General features: G+C 45.7%; 1 long non-coding RNA gene across 1 annotated transcript; it reads right to left on the bottom strand.

Annotated features, from left to right (window-relative positions):
• Positions 1-5,015: 5,015 nt before the first annotated feature.
• On the bottom strand, positions 5,016-10,146 carry LOC121110367. Its single transcript, XR_005858104.1, has 3 exons — positions 10,057-10,146; positions 8,956-9,076; positions 5,016-8,425 (listed from the first exon to the last, which is right to left on the bottom strand). It is a non-coding gene; the product is annotated as an uncharacterized LOC121110367 (long non-coding RNA).
• Between the last annotated feature and the right edge of the window lie 817 nt (positions 10,147-10,963).

The raw sequence follows: 10,963 nt of genomic DNA, 5'->3' as shown, positions 1-10,963 counted from the left end.
GGGTGGGACTTGGGGAGGACATGGGACAGGAAGGCAGCCCTGCAAGAGGCTGGAAACCGCCTTGAAACTGAGTGACTCAGCTGTAAAAGAGACTTGGAGCTGACTAGGACCACGAGATACCCAAAGCATCTACTCTTGAGTAATGAATAAAGGGAACTTAATTTTCTGAGCTGTGAGAACCTGCAGGTCCTGCTCTGAGCAGGGTTTGCAGGATCCAGCTGTGCTGTCACAGATTAAGCTCTTTGTTCCCATACCGCCCCATCTCCCATGCTTCTTCACCTTCATTCCTGTACTGATAGCCATAGTCATTGATGGGTGATCAACCTGTATTTGCAACTACTAGAAACAGGGTTAAAGGTATTCCGTAACATAAAGGAATGCTTACTGTGACCACTGTTTTCCACTTGTATGCTGTTATTCTGTCTGTTTCGCTGTCGTGGCTGCTTCAACTCTTTCTTCCCTTTCTTAACTTATATTTCTTAGGCTTTCCTGTTCTTTTGAGTCACTGTCCGTGCCCATCCCATGGTTGATCTTTTCCATGTCTAGTTGATGTCTTGGGGTAAACCATCTCCATGCAGGAAGAAGAATCTGTTGGTTTCTTAAGCAGGTTTGTCTACTCACACCTCCAAATCTGAAAACATCACTCTGCTGTGAGGGGAGAGGTCTGGGTCTGCTATTCCTGCACTCCAAAGACCTGGTGCTGTGTCCTACGGCAGCCATGGTGCCATGTGTCAGGATGGGTGGGTTGGCACATCTCATGTTGCTTTTGCTGCTGTGCACACTTCAGTTATTTTGAAGCCTGCAGTCATCACAAGCCAGGAGAAATGGTCTACAAACATGAAGGAAGCTGCTTCTCCAGTTCTCAGGAAGGTTGTCATTGAGGACTATTCCCACCAGTTCCACCTTTCTTTACCTAACTCATTACCCCTTTGAAAGGCCTGTTTGCAGACTGCAGCAGGATAGGCTTGCCTGTGGGTTCTTCTGGAGCCAGTCAGTATCTCCCTGAACACTGGCCAGGCTTGAGGAGATGGCTTCTCTCAGCTCCTCCCACAGGCTGACACCGCTGGCCCTGGTGTCCCTCCTGCCCTCCAGTGAGGGGGGCTGAGTGCCCAGCCTGCCCTACTGGATTTCACAGACCGGTGTCATGTGGGTTCATCTTCTTTCTTCCTACTGTTCTTTTCATTCAGATGTTTACTCCTCCCAAATAAAGGGGCTGTTGTGTAAGCTCTGCTCCTCCATTGCCACAACAGGCCAGATGACCTCCTAAACCCATGGTTAGATGTTATTCTTTGGCTCCTGGGGCAGAGCAGGTTTCGTGGGACACTGTCTATCTTTGGGCACTTCTCTCACAGCTCTTTGCTTTCTTGCAGGCTTACAAATCCCTTTTAATCTGGACGGGTCCCACTTCCGTTTAGTTCCTTCTCAAGGTCCTCTCCACTCGTGGCTTCAGGAAAAAATACGTGGCAAATTTGACTGTCCGTAAGTGGGTCTGGAAATAGCCCAGGTTTTGTTAAAATGAACTTTTTGAGGACAGGAACCAGGTGTTTGAAGGATGCAATTGTATGGACATTCTTGGGTTTCAATGTCACGGGAGTATTGTTAAGTGCTGGCAGTCTTGTGTTAGGTGTGTATAAGGGAGTGGATCTCTCTTTGCAGTAAGGGCTTAGGCTAAGATTTTGCTTTGTATACCTCACAGCTATAGGTGAAGATGACAGACGGGAGATGCCATGGCCACGAAGGAAAATGAGTAAGATGAAGTGGTGTAAGGTCATATAGCAAATCAGTAAGGAGCCAGGAGCTGGGCTTGGCTCTTTCAACTTCCAGTCCAGCTCATACGGCTGCTGATCTGAGCACTTGTTGCACTCCGGAGCCATTGAGCTCATAGGGCAGCCCAGGTCCTTTTATGGGGCTGAAATGCAAAGGTCCCTCAAGTGCCATCCGGTCATGTGCAAAGTGTGTGCAGCGTCCCACGGGCAGATTGCAGCATTAGAAGCACTCGTTCTGACCTTCCTGCCACTTTTAGCAAACTGCTGTGCTTTATGCTCTTGGTGGAACATGTTTTCCTGCTGGTTTCCCATTCATTGAGCTGCCCAGGGCTGCTGGACCCCCAGACCTTGCCCCATCCTGCAGCTCAAGGCAAAGCCAGAGCTGGGCCACGCTTGGGGCACAGGCCTTGAGTGAGCAGTGTCTGGTGCCTGCAGACATCTCACGGTGCACAACAGTCCTGCTTGATTCTTCTCACGTCTTTTTTTGCAGCGTTTTCAGCTCAGCATTTACCCATGCTCTTAGTTATTTAACTATTTAAATAGGTATATTCTTTCTCTGTAAGAAGTGTTGCTTTGCAGGAGCAAATAATTTAGATTCTAATTTCTTAATGGCATCTACCCATGAAGTGCGTTCCACTCATTGGCAGCTGCACCAATGTTTCTAAATTCCTTGAGCTCAATTGAGGTTCTTATCTGCATCTAAAAACTTGTATCACCTACTCTAGTGTTGTGGTAGAGCTTTCCTGGGTCCTACTTTAAACGTGTTGCATGAGAGAAGGGGAGATGGCTGCCATTCGTGCAGGGAGATGGGAGTTTGTGACCATCACCAAATTGAAGGTAACACTCATGGTGAAGGACATAAAAAGTTTAAGCCCAGTCTTATCAGGGCCTGTGCTCTACAGGAACCGATTGGTCCAAGTGGAATAGCTGTAGGCTTTCTGTTTATTCCAAAGATAGCCTTTATTTCAGCTCTCCTGCCTTCTTAGCGACAGGATGCCTCTTTGGAAATTGTTGGGGAATGTTTATTTGTTCTGCCATCTAGTGTCCATCTCTAGAAATACAAGAGGCTTTCTTCATTTCCAGTCACAAGTTATTGTTTGCTCTTTATGTCCTTAAAATACGATTAGTAGTGCAGCATAAGCTTCATTTTTAGACTTAGGTAGATCTCTGGTAGTAATAAATGATATGCAGCACTGTCTGCTATTCAGAAATTTGGGGAATACAAGGGAATAGTGTATCTCATCATGTGTGCACGGTGTTTTGAAGAGAAAGAAAGAAAAATACCTGAGAAAGTTTGGCCAGACATGTACTTGCAGATCTGTGAATTATACAAACGCTTTTATCTGAAGCAGTGCACTGAAGAGTACTGGTGCTAATAAGGATTCATAGACCAGAACCCTAATTCCTTAATATATATTATAATCACGTTACCCATATAAGAAAATGCAAGTCTTTTAGCTGTTGAACTTCTGGTATAAAATCAAACAGTCCTGCATGTGTGAACGTGTCTGTGTGCCTGCCTACAGTGACCACGCTTGCCACAGAAACCCCTTGGGTAGACAGCAGGTGTCCCCAGGCCATCAGGAGAGACCCAGCATGCTCCATAGGGCATCACCACAGACACCACAGCAGGCTTTGAAAGGGGATTACACAGCCGGAGCTGTTACTTGTGCTGGGTGTGACTCGTGTCTAAGAATGTGTTGGAGATGGCCATTGCTGCCCAGGCACCTCTGCAATACAAAGTTGTCCCTGTAGTACATCATATGGTCACGGTTCTATCTGAGCATCTTTAGCTTAGCTAAGCTTGGGGCCCAATTCTCCATTCATGTAAACTGTTTTCTGGATTGCAGCCACAGGAGGAAGGAGATGCTGGTTTGTTTTAGGGCAGTTCCTTTGCCTTTGGAAGATCACAGGTTTCAGAGGGATTTCCGTCTTTTTCTACCACAGTTTAACAAATACTGAGATCTTGTACGAGCCTCTGAATTTATAGGATGTAACTTGCACTGTGAGTAAAGGAAGGAGAGTGCTGGAGTCCCTTGAGTCTTTTTGGATGAAGTCAAGTGAAATTCCAGCTGAGGTCCTCCACAACAGCATTCTGAAATGACTGGCTCTGGTGGGATACTCAATGGCTATATCCCGTGGCTGTGCCTCAGGTCAGAGCTCTCCCTCGAGTCACTGGGAGCTCTGTGCTGATGTGACGCTCTCTCTGGGTACCAGGGAAGCCCTAGGACAGCTGCTACAAGAGTTCTCTGTGCCCCACAGCCTTTCCCTGGCCTGTCTGTGGCCTTGCTTCATTGCTGATGCTGGGCTCCTTTGCTTTCTGGGATTGCATTCTGCTGTACTGTTACCAGCAGGGTTTGCTGGTGCAGCACCTGAAAGCAGAACAGCTGATGTGTGGGGGTGTTCCTGTCATTTTGCCTTGTTTCCTGGGCACTTCTTCCTTGAAATACACCCTGAGCATACCCATCAAGGTGTGGAAAAAGTGGTGAGCTGTGCAGTGAGCAAGTTTGTTAATGGAACAGAATATCCTGAGCTGGAAAGGACCCACAGGGATCACAGAGCTCAATCCCTGGCTTCACACAGCACCACCCAAAATCCAAACCTTTGGATTAACAGCAGTTTAAGAGCAGTGTCCAAATGCTCCTTGAGCTCCAGCGCTCAGGGCCGTGCTACGCAGGTTTCGATGTCGATATCCTTAAATTGTTTGCCTCTGCTTGCGACAGGCTTGTATTGATTTAGGTTAATTTGGTTACACAAAAAGGGTTGTGCTGATTGCTCTAAATGGATTAAATAGTGATTTTAGTTAAACTGATGGCTGGCTCGTGTGTAGACAGGGCCTGGAGCTTTGTAAGCTAATGACTTGGCAGTAGTACAACATTTTTTTTAGACACCTGAGTCCAAGCTGTAGTTTTAAATATAAGACCGTAAGTGTTACTATTCTAGAAATTGTCCCCAGACATGAGAATTTTCCACTAGATCAGTCTCCTGGCACATCTCTTTGCCGCCTCTTACTTTTCTGATAAGAATTTGACAAGCACTCTTAATATAAACGGATTTTGGATTAAATCCAAATGTATAACGTGAAAAAAAACATTTTTTTTTTTTGCAAGGTTCTCTAATTTTTGTCTACTTTTCCAGCCTGTAATTTTTTTCCCCACATTTCTGGCAATGAAAAAAAAAAATTGTATTCATTTTTATCAAAATCCAGATATTTTGAAGGAAAATGCAAATGTGATCACCTCCTTCCTGCACCAGAAAATCTTTCTCCCCGGTGAGACGTGGTGGGAGGGATTTAGGAGCAGCCACCATTTAACTTTTCATTCAGGAAAGTGCAAACTGAGGTTGCACCTCACGTGGTGAGGTTAAACCTTTCAAGCCCACGTCATCCCAGTTTGAAGAAAACCTTTCATCTGCATAAAGAGAAAGGAAGACGGCAAAGCTGAGGGCTACCTACAGGATTGTGATTGCCTGTTGAGCCTATAAATCCTCTCTGGTTTGCATCAGGCTGAGTTCCTTCTGAACAGCTTCAAAGCTGCTCTGGGCTCATACCACAAGGCCTGTCCATGAGGGATACCGCACCCTGGAACGTGGCTCTCCCTGAGTGCAAAGCTCACAATCAGCAAAATAATATCCTACAAAACCCTCCTTCATACTTCTCTGAGCCTCTTCCGTGGAACAATTAGTGGATGCTCTTGTTTGGAACTCCGTGACTCACTCCTGTTCTTCAGTCGTGGTTTGTGATCACTCAGTCACTCAGTGCAGCACGGGGAAACGGGCGATTGTGAGAACTTCCTCTCATTCTGTGCTATGTGACACCGCAGCTCCATATGCTCATGGGGTGCGTGTTCATGTCCTGGATGTGTGGGCTCGCCCTTCAGGCAACACTTCATTATGGCCTCAGCGATCAGCAAGATTTGTCAGAAAGAAAACGAATTTCACAGCAATTTACAGTACTTTGTAATCCCTCTGCAGGTACAATGCTTTTGTCATTGAGCTGTAACTCTTACGTGGTGGCTTGGCTCCAGTAGAATTTTATTTCTACCTGTGTATCTTTGTGTAGGCATGTGTGTGCCTGTGCCTGTGTGCTCTTGTAAAAGCTCCAACAGTGATAGTATTGATAGAGTTTTGAGGCTTTTCCATGGGATGCACGGATTTCTCACTTGTCAGCTTTTGATTTTCCCCTGCTCGATCCCCTTGCTCCAACTCCTCGTTCCCGTGGTCTCTTTGCTGTTTCTCTTTCGCGGTTGCTTTCACTCTTACCACTCATCTTCACTTTGTTGCATTTCTCCTCTTTCCCCTCTTTTTACTTCCCTCTTTTTCTTGCTTTTCCCTCTGGCTGCCTAACAACACACACCACCTTCTCCCTTGCACATCGTTTTCCATAGCGCTTTATTGTAGTAACGCTTTTTGGCATGTTCCAGAGTCATCTCCCTTGGTGTGTATCTCTTGGCTGAGGAATGCAATCTACCTGTAGTACCTGGGGAAAGAAGAGGGCCTCCAAAAGGTGCCTCAGCCCCTACAGGTGTTGAAGGAGCTTGTGAAGACTCTGCTCTCTTGTCATGGTCTGCCAGTAACACAGACAAATCAGAATTAGATGCTTTGAACTGGGGGCTCAAAGTTAGAACGAGTCTCTTCCACTCGGTCTTTTGCTGTAGACGATGAGCTCCAAGCAGGGCATTTTCCCTCTGCCCAAGGCGCCCGCCTGGTGGTGAACATATGACGTCTGCAGAGAAGTTGCAGCCTTGCTGGCAGAGCCTTGCAGCACCTTTCTCCCCCCAGCATCCTGCTTCTGTGCTACAGGCAGGGCGTTCAGTACTACATTCAGAAGACAAGGAAGCATTTTCAGCCCTGTTCTATTTTCGCTCTAAAAATAGGCAGGATGTAAGGAATAAGGAAATAAAAGTGAAAAGGGAAGAACAACTTAGCTTAGTTGTCCTTAGCTGGGTGCTCTAAAGGCAGTCTTTTGCACTGTTTCAGTGACTTTCACTTCACCAGTTCTTCTAGGGGCTGGCATCAACACTGTGAATGGAGCCATGCTTCGGCCTTTTTTCATAGCAAATCACACGGGAACTGGGAACTCCAAATACAGCCTTATTTGCACCCAGACATTCATTTCTGGAGAGATTTTTTCAGTTTGCTGTGATCAGACCCAGAGAATACAGGAGGCGTTATGGCAGCCCCCCCCAGCGTTTCTGTGCAGGCACTCTGCTGTACACTGTGGCTGCAGACAAGCTGCTGCGTGGTACAGGTCTCTTTTGCAGGCAAGACTCCGGTCCCACCACCTGCCTGTGAGATGTTCTCAGTGGCTTTCCTATGATTTATCCCCCAGTCTGGATCATAGTTTTCATTATATGCTGGCCCAGCAATACAAAGGTTTGTTGAAGTCACAAGCCTCCTTCCCTCCCTGTGCATCTCTGCTCTCCCATCCTGTTGAAATATGGGGGACGTTGGAGGGACAGCTTCTCTTCCATGCAGGTCCCTTCCCCAGGGCAGAAACACTTTGCATGTCCCATTGGGACCCTTATCCCTTCTCTGTGGGTCACTGGTGAGGGAAAGCTGGGTCCGTACCCATGTATTCCTTGGCACAAATAGCAGTTGGGAGCAATTTTGTTTAGTTTTATTGCTGACCATGAGAAACGATGGACCGTTGGTCTAATGCCTAATAGTTGGTTAGACCACTGGTCTAATACCTAATACAGGGGCTGGCCTGGCAGTGGCTGTGTGATCCTCTCTCTCCCCACCATTGCCATCCTGTGCACAGCTGCCCCTGTGACTTTGGTAATCAATTTTTTATTGGCTTGTTAAATAAAGAGCTGGCACTGAGCCATTGGCAAGTTGTAAAGCTGGCCAAATAATTGGAATAATAATTCACTCGCGTGGAAAGTGATCCGTTTAAAGGTGTTGTGTATTTCCTGGATGGAAATTAATCTCTTCTAAGGGTTTGGTTTAGATTAGTTCTCCGTGCAGTTTGCTGGAGCCCTATTATATTACCACTGATACATAAAGTAGGCTCATAAATACAGTGATAGAACAGGACCTCGGCTGTGCTAGGAGATAGTGGTGTGCATTAATGTATATTATAAATGTAGAGCTAGAAAACCTAACAAGCCCAGCTGGCAGACTTCCACGTATTATCTCACAATAATTGCTTCCAGCCAGTAGACAGTTTTTTGTACCGCAGAAGACAGGTTATTTATATTATATATTTAGCCTAAAACTGCAATAACATCCTCTGGCAAAAGTATTATCTGATGGCGTCTGAAATGGAACCAGCTTTCCTATTTCCAGGCATTAAGGAACGGCAATCTTTGTGTCATCTCGTGGCATTTCCTGAAGTTGTGAATAAAATGCGGAGGATTTTTTAATTCGTATCGGTTATTTCTTAAAAAGTAAAGATGTATTTCTGACAGCCAAGGCTTCCCAGCATTGTTACGTGTGGTTTTGTACCGCTGACCACGGGGAATATTTCCTTTGTGATTCTGATCGGGCTAAAACAACAGTGGTGCTGTCAGGGCTGGCGCTGGGTTTAGCACAGTCAGAAAAATACCTGTGAGTGGCAAGGGATGCAGAGGTCACAGAAGACATTGTGTTTCTTCCTGTTGCCTCAGAAATATTTAGATGCTCGCTCTTTTGCCCTCCGGTACATTCTCAGGCAAACACTGCAGGAGTGAGGATGTGAAGTTTGAGAGTGATAAGATAAGGGGGGAACGATTTTAAACTAAAAGAGGGGAGATTCAAGTTAGATATGAAGCAGAAATCATTCACTCAGCAGGTGGCGAGGCACCGCCACAGGCTGTTTGAAGAAGAATCACATAATGGTCTGATTTATTTATATATAATTTAATTATTTTACTTTTGAGAAACTATGTACTATGTATAAAATCAGTATGTTAAAGGACACGAGACATGGTGGACTGAGAAAACATAAATGTCTGAGGAGAGCTGTTAAAGAATGGGTGCTACTATAGGGAAGTCTGTATGGAGCAGTATTAGACTTAGTGCTATTCAGTGTTTTTGGAGCAACCTGACCTAGCTGTTGGTGTCACTGTCCATTGAAGGGGAGTTGGACCAGATGACCTCTAAAGGTCCCTTCCAACTCAGATGATTCTGTGAGTTCTGTGAGTTTTTATCAATACTTGAGAGAAAACATAACATTTCTGCCAGGAAAATAGCAAGTGGAAACACTCACCAGATAGCAAATAATGATGAGAACAAGAATCACACGGAGTGGCCAGGACTGCTCTGTAGGGAGCCCTTCCCAACAAGACATGTCTCAGTACAGTTTTGAGATATCTAGCTAAATTAGATACCTAAAAAGAAGAAATACAGGTTATATTTGCAGGAGGTGAGTTTCAGAGAGTATACAGTGACTCTGAAATACTTAAGAAAGGTCGGAACAGAGAAGCAACTCAGTAGGAGCTCCCAGTGTGATGGGGAATAAGGTGTTGACCGTCTTTGGATACACAATTGGTGAGAAGTGGGCAGGGATCAAAAGCGCTGCGTGAAACCGTTTCTGGAATACATATCCTGCTGGAGTGACCCCATTTAAAAAGAGCACCGAAGGATTCTCTACCAGCACATCAAAGAGTCACAGAAGTAATTCAAGAACTGGAAAAAAAGGCCTTTCATCAGCGGCTGTAGAGTTCACTTTATTTAGTTGGAAGAGGAAGACAGCAGTCTTCATCACCTTGGGTATAAACACAGATACCGGAGTAAAACCCCAAGGTGGGATTTGATTGCCTGAAGTGTGCCACCCTCCTCCTTTGGGCAGAGGGAGGGCATAATAAATTCTCAATGCCTTGCCCAGTCCTGTATCCAGGAGCCTGCTGGATATGCCACAGGCTCACAGTGCCTGCATTCCCTGTACGAAGACCCTCAGCCTTCCTCTGGCAGCGAGTTCCACCAGCTGCTCTAATGGCAGAGCACCAAAAGAAGCCCAAACTCACAGTTACTGCTAATGTAGTCACAGACACTCAGTACATAACCTGCAGCTCCTGGTGTGAAGGTGGTCTCAGTACAGGCATACATGGATCAAGTGCTTCATGCTGGATTAGAAGCCAGAGCCCATCAACCAGCTACAAACAAAATGCTTTACATGTTCACACTTCTTATATTGTGTACTTGTACTTAATAAGTCATTCAAGTACTGCTACACATGTAAGGTGTACTGGCATGCAAGTGAGGAAAACAAAGGAGCTTGGTGATAAAGCTAACACATATATGTACTCTTTGTGCTGCATTTGAGGGTGCCTTGGGAGTCCCTGTACAACCCAGGACATTGACCTCCCACCTCTCAAGTCTGAGAAATGCTGATTCCCTCAGCATTCCCACCAGCACGCCCAGGCAGTTGCAGGAGAATATGCATGCAGCTACCCCATTGTGAGCACGTTATGGGTTCTCCCACATGGCCTCAGCCAGCCCCTATGCCCTGATGTCGGTATATGCTTGAGAGAAACTCATGCCAGCTCTATTTGCCTATGTGAGACAAATGAATCTGAGATGATCCAGCGTTTGTGAGGCACAATAAAAGAGATAGTTGTGGAGAAAAACACGCTTATTCTGCTTTTCAAAACACCAGTGATGCTGCTTTCATTTCTCCCAGTTTTGTTCTTTGTTGAATTACTAAGAGTTCATTCTGGCTAGTCCACGCTAGCACTAACAACACAAAGTCCCCACATCCATTTTTGAAGCCCTAGAGAACAGCAGTATGAACTCTCAGCTTGTTGGCTACTGATCAGGGCATCTTCAGGGGAAACTCACTCTTTTCTTGTTCTAATTTAAGTTTACGGGAAGGCAGTCAAAATACACGTTCAAAGGCTTAACTTCTTGATTTGTCTACCCAGCAGATTAGGGCTTGAAACATTTCGAAGTTATCATTGATATATGACTCTTAATGCTATAAATATTTTGAGCTGACTCGTAACGAGCTATCAGCTTTACTCTTGTTTTGAAGTCTGTCCCGATATCAGAAAAAAAAAAAAAAAAAAAACAACCATGCAGTTGAGCCACTGTCTTTGGAAAAGAATCAGACAACGATGGCCTGAACCACTGATTGAGCACCTGGGGAAAGGACCCGGTCAGCCCTGGGAGCACAGGTGAAGGCAATTCAGCTGTGTGACCAGAAGGGGTGGAGCCTGGCTGCATCTCTCCTAGACCTCATTTAAGGGCTGACTGCCACTGGGGGTGGATTTCTGGTT

Source organism: Gallus gallus, chromosome 3, assembly GCF_016699485.2.
Source record: "Gallus gallus isolate bGalGal1 chromosome 3, bGalGal1.mat.broiler.GRCg7b, whole genome shotgun sequence".
Lineage (NCBI taxonomy): Eukaryota > Metazoa > Chordata > Aves > Galliformes > Phasianidae > Gallus > Gallus gallus.
This window is presented reverse-complemented; position numbering and strand designations above follow the sequence as displayed.